The sequence below is a fragment of the Tachypleus tridentatus genome, chromosome 2 (assembly GCF_004210375.1).
Source record: "Tachypleus tridentatus isolate NWPU-2018 chromosome 2, ASM421037v1, whole genome shotgun sequence".
NCBI lineage: Eukaryota > Metazoa > Arthropoda > Merostomata > Xiphosura > Limulidae > Tachypleus > Tachypleus tridentatus.
The window spans coordinates 139927187-139943769 of record NC_134826.1 but is presented as its reverse complement, the minus strand read 5'-3'; the positions used below and the strand labels follow the sequence as shown (position 1 = coordinate 139943769).

Below are 16583 nucleotides of genomic sequence, written 5' to 3'. Positions count from 1 at the left end.
TATCAATGTTCAGGTGTGAAATATGTTGAGGAGTGGTAATTGAAGTAATCAATAAAAATCTAAACAATGCCAAACAGGACAAACACCAGAACATTTTTGAATTTCTATGTCACTACTTTTAGAAAGATAGAATTACTTATAAAGTAAAAAATACAACAAATACTTCACTAAATATACTGATATTTTCCCATAGTTTTCTAGATACTCATATGTTTATTTTTCTTCAAATTTTAAAATAGTTTTTACCATCGCTGAGTTTGTTATTAAATAAGACAACCACTAATATCTACCTGACATGCGCAGTTTCTGAGGAATTGTCCATACGTAGCTGCGTCATCAACATTCGTACAACGTTGACTGAGAAGACAGTGTTACCCTAAAAAAACAATACCAATAACATTTCTATTTAAATTCCCGTCCGTCTACATCTATGTACATACGTATATATGTGTATATATAAATACAGTTATCATAGTAAATGAAGCGAGTAAATGTATGAGAACCTACGTAAATTATTTATATATACATCAACTTGTAGTGATTTGAGTCGAGGAACCAAATGGTGATCCATGTTTGTATATGATGAGATATACACCAGCAAATACGTAGTACAAAATAGTAGACTAAGACTTGGCGGTTGGTAGCGATGATTACTTGACTTCCATCTGGTCTTTCTGCTACATTATGGCCGACTAGCGCAAATAGCCCTCGTGTAGCAGTGACTAAAGACTAATTGTAAGATTGTGTGATACTCTAGAGTAAGTGTGTTACATGAGTTTTGATTTTCTATGTTTGTATAGTAAGTGTTCTGCTAAGAACAATTTAACAATAACAAACCGTTATGTCACATTCTGATACATAGTGTTATTAATTCATAACAAGTTAGTGTAGAATATCCTGTTTGTTGTTAACATTATTCATACCTGTTCTACTGTTATTTACAAAGTTAATGTTGTACTTTGACTTCATCCATAGCTTTTCACACTCAACATGAGAAGTGAAGCCGTTATAAACAGGAGACAGATGAACTGATGGACAGACACCACGGTTCACAATGTAAAACAAGTAGTACGTAATGTTCTCTGTCCAATCAAATATTGTCTACAGCTGCTTTCAAAGTCGGTCTTCACTGATTGGTGTTGATATCGAATTATGTAACATAATAAAAGGGTGGGATAAAAAGTCTGTAAAAAGTAAACCTCTAAGAAAATTGTACGAAAAACGAGGCTTGAGTATTTACTATGTCAAGAAATGAGAATTAGATAACAAATACAACAATAGGATTTGGGATAAGAAGTTAAAAAACAATAGGTAAATTGTATACTGGGGAATCTCGTCAGACTTTGGTTTCTCACATCTTTGTGACTTACACTAAATAAATATTACAAAATTATAAAGTCCAAAGAAAATCTGAGTAAAATTATTCGTACAGATTTATAATTGTTATTTAATGTTGTATGTTGTTCAGATATACCAGTGAAGTAATCAACTGGGCATGTATGATGTTCAATTTTACAGGGTAATTTAGCGAACCAGGTATCTGTGTTGTTCAATTTTACAGGGTAATTTAGTGAACCAGGTATCTACGTTGTTCAGTTGTACAGGGTAATTTAGTGAACCAGGTATCTACGTTGTTCAGTTGTACAGGGTAATTTAGCGAACCAGGTATCTGTGTTGTTCAGTTGTACAGGATAATTTAGTGAACCAGGTATCTGTGTTGTTCAGTTGTACAGGGTAATTTAGTGAACCAGGTATCTGTGTTGTTCAGTTGTACAGGGTAATTTAGTGAACCAGGTATCTGTTTTGTTCAGTTGTACAGGGTAATTTAGTGAACCAGGTATCTGTTTTGTTCAGTTGTACAGGGTAATTTAGTGAACCAGGTATCTATGTTGTTCAGTTGTACAGGGTAATTTAGTGAACCAGGTATCTATGTTGTTCAGTTGTACAGGGTAATTTAGTGAACCAGGTATCTATGTTGTTCAGTTGTACAGGGTAATTTAGTGAACCAGGCATGCATGTTGTTGAGCGGTATCAGTAAAGTAATCAACACGATATGTATGTTTTACAGATGTACCAGGGGCGGAGACCTTCTCGTGGTTAATGACGCTTCCATACACGACACTGCAGATAGCTGTTTACCCTTGTTTTGACAGTACAATAAGCATGTTTTGTTTCATCAATGGTTGAATAGTTTTCCTTGTCTGTTTCTGTATTTAATTAATTCAAACACTAAATATTAAAAATGTTTTGATAAAAGAGTAACATACGAGTACTTACCATGAAGAACTCGAGAGGACTGTATCGATACGACTCGTGTATCTGTATGAAATTTGGCAAACTTTCAGTACACATAATATATATTTGTGCTGGCATTTAGTGATTCAATAAAGAGGTGCACTGAGTAGTACATGTTGTCTTCATTTGTTTGGTGAACATGTTACCTGCAAAGTAAAACTTACTTTGTATGTAATACTATTAAGTAACATCACAAATTAACAATGACAGAATGAACAGACAAATATTACGACTGTGGTTTTGAAGCGTGTTTCGCGGACACCTGTGAACATCGATCAAGCAAGCTCCTTTTGGCTGTGATCTGTCCAGCAGTGTCTTGTAAGTACAAACAATACATTCCCGATGCTTAGTCACAGGGTTGAGTGCCCCAAGAAAAAATTTCAGTCTGCCCGCGAGGGCAGTTCAGTGTCTAAATTAGGCTTTTTTGCTAGCTATGGGTTAACTAAAATTGGGGGAAGACCTTATCGTGATTTATGTTGTTTCTATACACGACATTGCAGATAGCAGTTTACCCTTGTTTTGACAGTAAAATAACCACGTTCTATTACACCAATGGTTGAATAACTTTTCGTATCTGTTACTCCCGTATACGTTTATACCCTCGTCCCTAAGACATGTGTTCGACAACGGCCATTTGCAAACTCTCTCTTTCTTAACCTGAGGATGACCTAGGAAGGTCGAATTGTTTTTCTCTCCTCAATAAAAGTGTCAGTACCCATAGCAGCCATTGTGATACACAATACATGTGTTAATACCCATACCAGACATTCTGATATGCAATACAAGTGTTAGTACCCATACCAGACATTATGATATCCAATACCAGTGTTAATACCCATACCAGACATTCTGATACACAATACATGTGTTAGTACCCATACCAGACATTCTGATACACAATACAAGTGTTAATACCCATACCAGACATTCTGATATACAATACAAGTGTTAATACCCATACCAGACATTCTGATATACAATACAAGTGTTAGTACCCATACCAGACATTCTGATACACAATACAAGTGTTAGTACCCATACCAGACATTCTGATATACAATACAAGTGTTAATACCCATACCAGACATTATGATATACAATACATGTGTTAGTACCCATACCAGACATTCTGATATACAATACATGTGTTAATACCCATACCAGACATTATGATATACAATACATGTGTTAGTACCCATACCAGACATTCTGATATACATTTTATCTGAAGTAGGTTTCTCGTCATCAAGATTTTTTTACTTTAAATACTGAATCTGCAAAATATTGAAAACTTTGTCTCTGTTCCCTTCTGTTGTATGAATCTTCATCTTCAATATAGTTATAATATTAATCATCAACCTTGAAATTTGCTTTCGTTCAGAAACATTGTTCGAAACGTGAATCCAAAGTTTCTCCACTTTAAAGAACTAAACCGAAATGTTCAAAAGTCGTTAGATTATCAGATTTGTCTGAAGAGACTATTGCTTTGTTTTACATTGGGCTGAAGCTACAGGAGGGCTATCAACGCTAGTCGTATGTAATTTAGCAGTGAAAGAATAAAGGTACCTAGACATCACCATCCACTAACCACTCTTTCACAAACGAATATTGAGACTGACCCTAACAATGTTCTCCCTCCCCCCACACATATCATAAAGGGTGAGCATGTTTTGTGGAGTTGGATCAAGAATTTCAAACAAAGCATCAACAGAACATAAATTTTACTGAAAAAGTTCAAAGTGTTCTGTACTAACCATAGAATCGTTGATTCCAGTGTTGATTATACCGATGTACTGTACAAGTGGAACTAATAGAACGAAGACAAATTGTTCAGCGTGAACATGTCCAAAATTTGAGGATGAATTGACTGACTAACAACATTCATTCCTAGCTTCATCCTGACGACCAGATTGTTAACCTGTGTAATTATAGCATAAATAATCAGTGCTAGCTAAAGGTCTTCAGTTCTCTCTTCCACCACGTAGACTCTACGTACCTAATTTAGTTTACACTTTCAAATCACAATACAAACACCTGAAGGACCTTCTTATGAAAGATAAAATAACTCTTTGTCGATTGAGTAACATTTTTATGACGAAAATAAAGAACTTTGCCTTTTCTAGTTCTTGTGATTTTATCCCTAATGTTCGTCCTTACCGTTTAAGCTCTGAAGAAATATTTTAAAAGAACTGTCGTTAAATAAATGGGCCTGGCATGGCCTAGCGCGTTAAGGCGTGCGCTTCGTAATCTGAGGGTCGCGGGTTCGCGCCCTAGTCGTGCCAAACATGCTCACCCTCCCAGCCGTGGGGGCGTTATAAAGTTACGGTCAATCCCACTATTCGTTAGTAAAAGAGTAGCCCAAGAGTTGGCGGTGGGTGGTGATGACTAGCTGCCTTCCCTCTAGTCTTACACTGCTAAATTAGGGACGGCTAGCACAGATAGCCCTCGAGTAGCTTTGTGCGAAATTCCAAAAACAACAACGTTAAATAAAAATATATATGTTACATCGTCCGACAATAACATTGTTATTCTTAACTAAAATAATTACTTGATTAAAATGGTGGTTATTCTTTACAACAAAAGCACATTTAAAATCCTTATTAATACCTATTAATTCATTATCATCGAACGTAACGAAACATTTCAAAGATACCTGAGAGAACTTAGAAAGAAAAATATCATAGACATTTGACTGATAATGAGACGACACCAAGTAAACCATCACAGTGTATTAAGTCGCTATTGTGGGTTATATAGATATAATTATCCTAAATTTACTAAAATCACGAACTAAAAGCACAGTTAATTAATAATACAGCAACATGGTATAGGCTATCTATTAACCATTGCAGCATTATCGCCCCCCAGTGGCTCAGCGGTATGTCTGCTGATTTACACGCTAAAATCCGGATTTCGATACCCGTGGTGGGCAGAGCACAGATAGCCCATTAATTATTGGCCTGGCATGGCTAGGTGGTTAAGGCATTCGACTCGTAATCCGAGGGTCGCGGGTTCGAATCCACGTCACACCAAATATGCTCTCCCTTTGGCCCCCAGTGGCTCAACGGTATGTCTGCGGACTTACACGCTAAAATCCGGGTTTCGATATCCGTGGTGGGCAGAGCACAGATAGCCAATTGTGTAGCTTTGTGCTTAATTCAAAACAAAACAAAAAGCAGCATTATCTTATACTGAAAAAATATATTTTAGTAAATCCAATATAAAGTATTAATTACGTTATATTTTCTAATTTAACTATTATCTAAAGGACATGGCGTGCATATTTGTATCTATGTAACCGAAACAACAAATACATTGTTTCACTATCTACTAAATGGCACCACACAAAACAATCTATAAAAATTCCCACTTTGGTATTCTAAATTCAGACAATTATAAAAATAACTACGATACGTACGACAAACCTTTGTTTATCAAAGAACAGAATTTTAAAGTACTGTCTTTGTATCAAGAACCCGACTTTCACTAGAACTAAATCTGAAGGTTTTATTGTATCTTCATTGATGTAATATCTAAATACAGTTTTAAGGAAAGGAGTTAAAAACTGTTAATTTTTAAATAAACGATAACACACTTAATAGACCAAAAATAATGTTTGTTTCGCACAATGAGAACAGTTTTCCACTGCATTAATTACTGTAAAAATAATGTTTTTGTCTTAGAAAATTACACATTTTTCTAAAGTTTTCAGTACGATGCTATCTGAAACAGCCCAGTATATACTAACTCTAATTGCTGAGCCTCACAGGTTGCAGAGTAAAATGAATGTTACTAGTTGTCTGACTTTTGTTTCTTATTTCAAGAAGTTGATTGAGATTTTTAGAATCATCTTATGTGAATATACAATTAAAATATTCATACAAAACTTTATACCTACAAATTGTACTGGTCGAAATACCTATGAAATGTAAGGTGGGTAATTTTTTGCTATAAAATTTTGTTCTTTCTTCTCAAAGTTCGGCTTTTATTTTAATGTCTGGTCTCCATAGTTACTGTATGCAAATACTCAGTAATTTTGTGGTTTAACTTTATTGTTGCCTTTCTTCACAGTTTGTATTGGTTTCAAGTGTAACTATACTCTTGAATCAATTGTTGTTATGAAATGACGTACGCCAAAGAGAAGGAAATGATAATAAAATAAAATTGATAAGTGAGCGGTAGCAATGGGAAAACTCAGAAGATATTCAAAGTTGAGTGATGAAAACGAAATTTTATCCTTTTATTTATAATCTAGGTACAATTTCTTTATTAGATTTAAAGGATCTTAAATCTGACAAGTTTTTTTATCGTCTATCGATTTATTCTGTACATACGACTTTAACCTTTTATATATATTTATTTATATTCAGTATATGCGTGTATTATATAAAATATAAAAATAGAGAGTTTGTTTGGAAATTTCGCACAAAGCTACTTGAGGGCTATCTGTGCTAGCCGTCCCTAATTTAGCAGTGTAAGACTAGAGGGAAGGCAGCTAGTCATCACCACCCACCGCCAACTCTTGGGCTACTCTTTACCAACGAATAGTGGGATTGACCGTCACATTATACACCCCACGGCTGGGAGGGCGAGCATGTTTAGCGGGACGCGGGCGCGAACCCGCGACCCTCGGATTACGAGTCGCACGCCTTACGCGCTAGGCCATACCGGGCCTAAAAAATTGAGAGAACCACAAATATTTTAAGATTATATTAAAGTAAACAAATAGATTCTGCTAAGAAACAAGCATTTAAAGTTTAAAGGTATACACGTTTACTAACAGTGATAAAAACAAACTGTAAGATTGGGTGATACTCGTGGTTTTTTAACACTCCTACGAAAAAAATATTTACATCCACTAAAGTGGTTTTGGGGCCTATTAGGCCCCATATATTTTTCCAATAGAAACACAGTGATTTAGCAACATTCATTACAAACAACTTTAGAATGGCTCTGACAAACATTTTTTTTACAATTTGAGCAAACAATTTTCGACTGTCTATCTTTTGATCTGCCGCCCAAATGGCATCGTCCTCTTTTTCCCTCTTTGCAGGCGGTTCACACGAGGTTGTTTTGTCATTATCTTTGCAGTAAATTTCTTTGATTTCAAGCACCAATTGCCGTATAAATTCTCTTCTGGCTCTTGATTTATGTTGACGAAGAAATTCTGGATGTTTTGTCGAGTATAGAACGAAAGCATTGTACGCAGCAAGATCTAGAATGTTATAGAATATGCAAACTGACCAGCGCTTTGATCGCCTCTTTGTTGTATAATATCTCACCAGTTGATTGAGAGTGTCGACACCTGCCTTCGTTGCATTGTAAAGATTGACGATTTCGGGCTTTCCATTCTCTTCTACTTCACCAGACTGATGCTGAAAACTCAGTAGTAGCACATATTTTCCTGGTTTGTCTGAGTGCCTGAGAAGAGTGATGTCGTCATGGAAGAAAAACTTTGGTGATAACTCTCTAGATTTTGCATTTATTTCAGGAGGCAGGAAGGTTCTTGATTTCCGTTACATAGTTGTTCATCCACTGTCAGGTATTCGCTTGGGTTGTAACTGTTTTTGCAATTTTCAATGAAAAATTTCCAGACTCCAGAGATGGCGGCATCTTTGATTTCTCTATTTCTTTGAGAGTGGATGTCAAATCTGATTTTTGAGCACATTTTTTTTTAATTTATCTTGTGTAATCAGTTTTCGCAAAAATGGCAAACCGAATTCGGTTGAAAACATTTCGTCTATCGATGCATTTTTGGATTTGCTTATTCCAAGGAAAAGATTAGCTGCGATCCATTTCCAGAGGTCTTCTTCAAAAATTGGTTCTTTCATGACGGTGTTTGTTGAGTGAATGATCTGTTCCATCATATTATCAGAAATGAAAATTTTGAATGTTTAGAATCGTGTAGAGACTCTTGGAACAGCTTGCCTTGTAATGCTTGGGTTCCCATTGAATATATTGAGAGCTGCGGTTCTCCTGTTGATCCTTGAAGGTGTTGTTGAATAACTAAAATTCTTATCTTTGGACAAAAGTTCGTTCACTGGCATCGTAGTAAGATCTTCTTGATCACTTTCTTCACTTTCAGAAGGGTACGGAGCGATTTGTTCATCATTTTCGGCTTCAGAAGGATCATCATCACAACTTTCAGAGTAGTCTTCGAAATTATCATGTTCACTTTCATCGTCGGATGGTTTTGTCAGTAAATGTACAGCTTATCAAGAGATATCATTTTTGACACGGTTTGAAGATTTCAGCTCCTGTATATATAGGATTTGTGGATTCTTCTAGAATATTCTAGATTATTCTAAATACTTCTGTAAAGTTTCTAGAATGTTCTAGAACAGGCGTGGGCAAACTAGGCAATAATCAGGACCGTCTAAAATTATTGCTGGAGTAGAGTTATTATCCTAAATATCCATCTTTTGAAAAAAAGTTGTAAAATTAATATATTTTTACTATAATTTGCTTTTTTCGGTTGCCCAGGCCTGTTCTAGAATTATTTAGGAAATAAATAAAGTCATTTTTATGTTTTTTGATCTGGGGCCTAACAGGCCCCAAAATACCCTTAGGAGATGTTTTAAAAAAAATTTAAATATTATTTCGCAAATTTCTGAAAAGTCAGGGTCAGTTAATGGCAATTTCATTTAAATACAAAATTATTAGCCTAATATTAATAACCTTTCAAGTTGCTCTGGGGCCTATTAGGCCCCAATTTTCGTAGGATTGTTAAACTATAATTCATGGAGCCCTTGAAATTAACGTATTTGTCATTTACTTTCTATGTTTTAAGAAATACAACAAAAATGTAAACATTAATGAATAAATAGTAAAATGCATGTGCACATTATACAGTAATGTACGGTAGCAGAAGTAGTGTAGTTTTGTAGGCAAATACGTAGTTAGGCCTACTGCATTTGTGTTATTGTCTAAACTAAGATAAATTTAACACCACATTCAAAACTTGACAACTTTATAACAAGAGAACACTAAATGTTATGAGCAAGTGCACAAATAACACCTTCATACACATATGCTGCGAAATTCGACAGACATAAAATGGATGAGCAGTAGCACTGAACACCTGCGACCTCAGATCCTACAACAATGGTTCCCAACCTTTTTTATGGCCCGCACCTCTAAAAAATTTTAATATGTTCTCGCACACCTCACAGTAATTATTTATTTAAGAATAAAGGTGAAGGTGGTCAAAACAAATTTTTATAATTAGTTGTAATGATATATAAACAAAAACGAAACATTTGGAAAAGAAAAAAATATTACAACAAACTAAAATTTGCATAAACCGGTTTCTACATGGCCAACAAAAAATATGTTATTTGGTTGGGAACCACTGTCCTACAGTGTTTACTGAACCGGCGAAACTTTGAACCATATAATAAATATTTTTACACATTTTAATTACAATTTTATTACCTTTGGAAATTTTGTTTGTAAATGTTGTAGGAAACATAAGCCGCTGAGTTCAATATTCGACCTTTCACCGTGACTGAACCTGAAAATGTGATTATATTTTTAATGGTGTAATTCATAGTTTTAATAAATGGAGCTTTTCTTAAAAAAGTATTTTTTAAACAAATGATATCACATTTAATTGATAAAAAATACAGTCTATATCAGTACAATCTGAACACTTTTCGCCCGTAGTACTTGCTGTAAAATAGAATCTTTTTTCTTATAAAATATTCACTTTCACTTTTGTTTTCAGTATGACATAATCTAAACCAGCCCAAAGTTTGCTAACCCTAATTGCTTAGCTTCGCACAGGTTATATAGTGATGTAAATGTTACTTACTAGTTGTCTAACTTTTGTTTCTTACCACAAGAATTTAATTCATATTCATACAAAGAACTTATGAGAATATGCAATTAAAATATTTATACAAAACTTTATACCTACAAATTGTACTGGTCGAAGTACCCATGAAATGCAAGGTGAGAAACTTTTGACTATAAAATTTAGTTCTTTCTTCGCACAGTTCGATTCTTGCTTTAACATTTCGTCTCCTTAGTTACTATATGCAAATATTCAATAATATTATGCTTACATTTTATTGTTGTCTTTCTCAGTTTGTATTGGTTAGAAATCAAGCAATATATCATGCTTGAAGTACCTGGCTGCCAGATGTTCACAATGAATAATACAGTGAACAAGGAGAAACTCTGTAAAGCTGGGATCACTTTTCATAAGTGCAATTAATCCTTCATTTTTCCCCACCATTGCAGGTGCTACATCTGTTGCACACTGACGAGTTTACCCAGTGGAATATCAGTATTTGTTCTGTCAAACGCATATTTAATGTCAACACTACGAGTTGTTTTTTTTTTTTTTGGTGCCAGAAAGTCCAACATTTCTTTCACAGTTACATCAGAGGAAACATAACGAATAAATACCGCCAGTTGTGAGTTGTCTTGTATGTCTGTAGATTCGTCAAGGGCTAAGCTGAATGCAAGAGAATTCTTTAAATCATATTACGTGCGACTTCAGTACTGATCTGGGAGATACGTCTCTCTTTAGTGTGGCGTGAAGCTACTGGTTGTGCTGTTAATCACTGAAGATTTGTGTTATTTGTTAGTGACACTGCAGTAACTTCAGCTGTATTCTTGTTAACAAATTCACCATGATAATATGGGCGTTTAGTACGAGAAATATTCCATGATATAACAGAACTAGCTTCAGTCGTTGTATCAACTTCCTCACTGAACATTGTAAACAGTGTCTGCTGGCTATTTATTGATGATTTTAACACAGTTAACTTGTTTTATCTGTAATTATGATTTAGGTGGATAATCAGACGATACGTTTTTGTGATTTTTTTCACAGTGTTGTTTCAAGTTACTGGCTTTGTAATGACTGAGTAACACGTTGCAGGTAATATATAAAGATTTACCTCCTTTAACGGTGAATGTAAAATATTCCGCCCACTCTGGCTTAAAATTTCTGTTTTCTGTATCAGTGCTAGCCGTCCCTAATTTAGTAGTGTAAGACTAGAGGGAAGGCAGCTAGTCATCACCACCCACCGCCAACTCTTGGGCTACTCTTTTACCAACAAATAGTGGGATTGACCGTTACATTATAATGCCACCACGGCTGGGAGGGCGAGCATGTTTGGCGCGAACCCGCGACCCTCAGATTACAAGTCGCACGCCTTAATGCGCTAGGCCATAATAAGATTGACCTAAGAATAACTTAATGTGTGATCTCGACAGATACCACGTACATGATGTAAATAGTCTTAAATACCTCTCCCCTTTTAACATGTATTTAAGGAATGTTACACAAACTGGCCACTACGCACTAGTTGTTGTTGTTTTGAATTAAGTGCAAAGCTACACAATGAGCTATCTGTACTCTGCCCACCACGGGTATCGCAACCCGGATTTTAGCGTGTAAGTCCGCAGACATACCGCTGAGCCACTGGGGGGCCTACGCACAAGACACTTAATTATTGTTTTCCATTATTCTTTCATAATTTTCTTTTATAATTCTCTTATATTTTTATTATATTAATTAGTTACGACTAATAGTAGTATCGTTTTCTCTGTGGAGAAAAGTAACATATAAAAAAATATTTTGAAATGAAAATCAAACAAAAAAAATATTTTAAAAATTTATTTTCGTGTCCATGCATGGACGGTGTCCTGAAGCGGGCCCGAGTACGGTGCTACACTCTATCGGCCTAGCCCAAAGCTATAACAACTAACCATGAACGTCATCAACGTTCGGGAAGGAGGAAGAGGCACCTGACCTTTCTGGGTATTTCACATCAATACCCAAATACCCACTTAGAGCGAACGAACGAATGTAGTAATTGAAAGCTTAGTAACAAGGTTTATTTGTAAGTGTAGTCATTGAAATTTGTAATTAGCGTTAATCATTTGATTCTTGTTAATTAATTTTTTTTTTATAAATCACCACAATAATATATTATTAATCTGCTATTACTAGAATATCCTCATTATGCGGACATATTTAACACTTAAACTTTGAAGAAAATATAGATTATAACTCAGAATCCGATTCGAACTTAATGAAATTGGATGTCTTATTCGATTTCGAGCCAAATTTAGCTATCTGGAAACTTAAGTGACACACCAACTTGTTACGTATATGTAGGCCTCTTGTAACCAGGCTTAGATTTAATTATAATTTTAAGTTGTGAATGTACATATTGTAAGTTATTAGTAATAATGCGCGAAGGAAGTTGTAATAATGTGATAAAAATGTAGTAATCATTAAGAGTTTGTTTGTTTTGAATTTCGCGCTTAACTACTCGAGGGCTATGCGCTCGTCGCCCCTACTTTAGCAGTGTAAGACTAGAGGGAAGGCAACTAGTGATCACCACCAACCGCCAACTCTTAGGCTACTCTTTCACCAACGAATAGTGAGATTGACTGTAACCTCATAACGACCCCACGGCTCAAAGGGCGAGAATGTTTGGTGCTACGGGGATTCGAACCCACGACCCGCAGATTATGCGGGCCATAACCCATCTGGCCATGCAGGGCCACTAAGTAAGAGTAAGACTTAAGATAATTTGAATTAGGTTGGTTAAGAATCCCAGTGGTAGTGATACTACATTAACAATAATCTGAGTAAATGAATAACATATGTTGTCTATAATACTTACAGAACCATTTTTCTAAAGTTTTATTATTTTAATCTTGTTAGTTTAATACTTGTAATTAAACCATGAATTATGATGTTCTTACTTCATGGTTGAGGTCTAACAAATAACTTAATATTTAGTATTAAATTTGTACTGGCAGTACAATAATGTTTGATACTTAGAAGTTTTTACAATATTAATAAAATGTTTATTTTCTTACTAATATTCAAATATAATAAACCAAAATCTGTTTGTTTCAAGTTCTGTTCTTCATCTAAGAGAAGATTTTCCTGAAAGAAACAAAACAAACTGATTCAGTACTTCTGTCTATATGTGTGAAATTATTAATATCTTGTTAACAGTATATCACAAAATGAACACTGCAGAAGTTGGAAATATGTTTTGATACATGAAAAATTACATGTACACATAATATGGACTGCACAAGGTGAAAGTTAATGTGTGTATAGGTAACTCTAAAAAGATAATCTGAAAACAGTCAAGGAATCTCATTAAAACATTATAATCTAAACTTGTAACTTTTAATATATATTGATATAAGATTATTGTTCCATGGTAAATGTTTCATAATGGCAACTTCTAATATATTAAGTGTATATTCACACAACTTGGTAGATTTTTACTAAACATTACAAGACTGTTGCACACTAAAAGTCATAATTTTTAATAGATAATTTGTTTTATTAATATTTGTTCATTTGCATTTTAACCTGGAGGTTAACTCTCAGTCTTCTACTTTGAATTATCATTTTTATCACAACATCACAAAAAAGATGTCTTTCAAAAATAAACCTCCCATGGACTTTGTGGACTACTTTCATAAGAGATTTTGTAATACTGGATCAACTAATTCATTTTTTTTAGCCTTTCTGCAATAAAATATATCAAATACAAAACCTTAAAAACTTTAATACACAAACATTAAACTCGGCATGGCCAAGCGTATTAAGGCGTGCGACACGTAATCTGAGGATCGCGGGTTCGCATCTCCGTTGCGTCAAACATGCTCACCCTTTCAGCCATGGAGGCGTTATAATGTACGATCAATCCCACTATTCGTTGGTAAAAAGAGTAGCCCAAGAGTTGGCGGTGAGTGATGACGACTAGCTGCCTTCCCTCTGGTCTTACACGACAAAATTAGGGACGGCTAACACAGATAGCCCTCGGGTAGCTTTGTGCGAAATTCTAAAACAAAGAAACATCATTACAATTTATGATAATGGTTGTTACAAATAAATAATTTATTTATATAAATTTTACAAACTCACAAATAATTTAGTTTCTCTTTGGTTCAGAATTGAATATTGTATCGATGATCCAGGTCCACGATTACCGAATTAATTCTGACTTGATGTTGTTATACCTTGTTCAAGTTAACTTGCCCTTTATTCTTAGCTGTCCTTGCACCACTTACAAGGTAACTTTTACCGACGAAGATATTTAATGTCCTCTAAGAAATACTAACGTCATAAATTAATTCACTTATGTTAAATGGATTGTAATGTTCGAAATCTATAAATATTCCTGGTACAATTCTGTGGTTTTACGACGTTGATCACATTACAACTTACGAAGCTTATAGTGTACTGACTCTAGCGACCAAACAACATACTATATTTTCCCGCGTTTTTGCGATAGCTTTTATAGCTCATAGTTTCTAGAAAGTTCGGTAGACAACAATTGTTATTTATGCTCCGCCAATCAACATACTATTTTTTCCCGCGTTTTTGCGATAGCTTTTTATAGCTCATAGTTTCTAGAAAGTTCGGTAGACAACAATACTGTCAATCACTGATTATTACACACGTCATACATTGTTGATTCTTAAGCTCGAAAATATTCTAAATATTTAGAAACAGTTGGGACATGCGCAATACACATTTACAAATGTAAGTTACGTTTATTAAACTTAAATAAATGTATAATAGTAAATCCGTAACGTGATGGATAAATTTTAATGTCAGAGAAAAGGAGAGCTGGTGAGTAAAAGTGGCTCACAGAACTGTTATTGCAGTGGTTCTCAACCTTTTTGTATGTTTCAAGAAATCATTCTCTTCTTTAAGGTCGATTCTTGACAGTGTTTCGAACTCTTTGACTGACATGTTGTAGATAACTAGTTTTTCTTCGTGGTCAATGTGGAGCCCAAGACGTTACCAAAGATGTGGGAAATGGCTTGTGTCTATAAAAACTTTAAACACAATACAATAATACTACGAGATACTTGACAACTATAGTTACCTAATAAACGGTAAGATTAATCTTTCACTGAATATCAAAATCAATACTCATGAATAAACTAACTTTCATTTAAACATAACTATTTCTTAAATAAATTTGTCCCGACGAAAGTTTCGAAATTATTCAACTGAAACTTAGGTTTAACGTTGAAAATATGCCTCTTTTTAGAGTAAATTGGTAGACATCACGAAAAACCATGAGGTTTTAAAAGTCTCGTAAAAAAGGGTTTCATATGTTCAATAATTACAATGGTCAACACATTCAACAAACATTGATATTTTTTGTCACAGAATTCATTTGACTGACGTACAGTAACGTTCTCCATTTTTAAACTGTTTTGACCACTTTTGTATTTACATGTTTTAACTCTCTCGTGTAGTATTTATCTATTATTTACAAATGAAAATGTTGTTCTAAATGTCTGTTCATAGATCCTACACAGTCTCCTGTGTATATATGTTTCTACTTAACAACAAACAAATCAACTAACTACTCACAGGACCAATGGTTAACAATTTTGTTGGAAGAAAGTCTTCTTTTATGAGCTAGAAACATCAAACAAGACCAGCACCAATGAAAATAGGTATAACATATGAAAGATAAAGACCACTATCAACACATAGTTGTGCTGCGTATTGACACTGCTAGAACCCTGGTTTTGATACCTGTGGTGAGCAGAGCACATATATAGATCTTTATGCTTAAATATAAAACAAAAGATAAAAGTGAAACGCAATTGAATCCATTCTTGAAAATTTTGCTTCAGTTCATATTAAACAGTCAACGTACCAACAAAGTTTTGAATTCCTCAAAATCTATTATAAACAGGTAACCAGGAACAGGGCTCATAAACCGTGGAAGATAACGATATTTACTTTCTGATCTTATATTTCTCAGACAGTTCATAATCTAGAACTCTCAACTATTTTACATCAACATAGAATGAGGAATAGCAGGATAACATTTACGTAACTTTCAAAATAATGTAATTACATTTTTTTAAAGTAAATGTTTCTGTGAATATAAACCTAAAATTTGTGTCAGAAAGAATTTACCTAAAATAGTTATTGTTTATTCAAATACAAGGGTTTTATTTCCATAGTGTGCTTCGACTTTGGAAGCAGTATTTTTAACATAAGAAAACAGAGTACCTGCTAACATTTCATGGCTTTAACGTTTCACTTAACTAAAACTAGAATCTCCAATCATCTCTTAAATAACACTTTGACTTTATATTTGTATCTGATATGGCTGTTTAGTAGGCATTTAAATATGCTATGCTGATAAAAGAAAATAATGTGTACATTCGATACGACAGAAAAGTAATTTCTAACGCCAAGAATAACTAAGAAATAATTTAAATAAACGTACCCACTAAACTGTGGTGTTTCCATGTAAGAT

General features: G+C 34.4%; 1 long non-coding RNA gene across 1 annotated transcript; it reads left to right on the top strand.

Moving 5' to 3' along the window:
- Positions 1 to 382: 382 nt before the first annotated feature.
- LOC143236672 (uncharacterized) lies at positions 383 to 2432 on the top strand. The gene is made up of 3 exons (XR_013019651.1): positions 383 to 735; positions 976 to 1047; positions 2069 to 2432. It is a non-coding gene; the product is annotated as an uncharacterized LOC143236672 (long non-coding RNA).
- The last annotated feature ends 14151 nt before the right edge of the window (positions 2433 to 16583 follow it).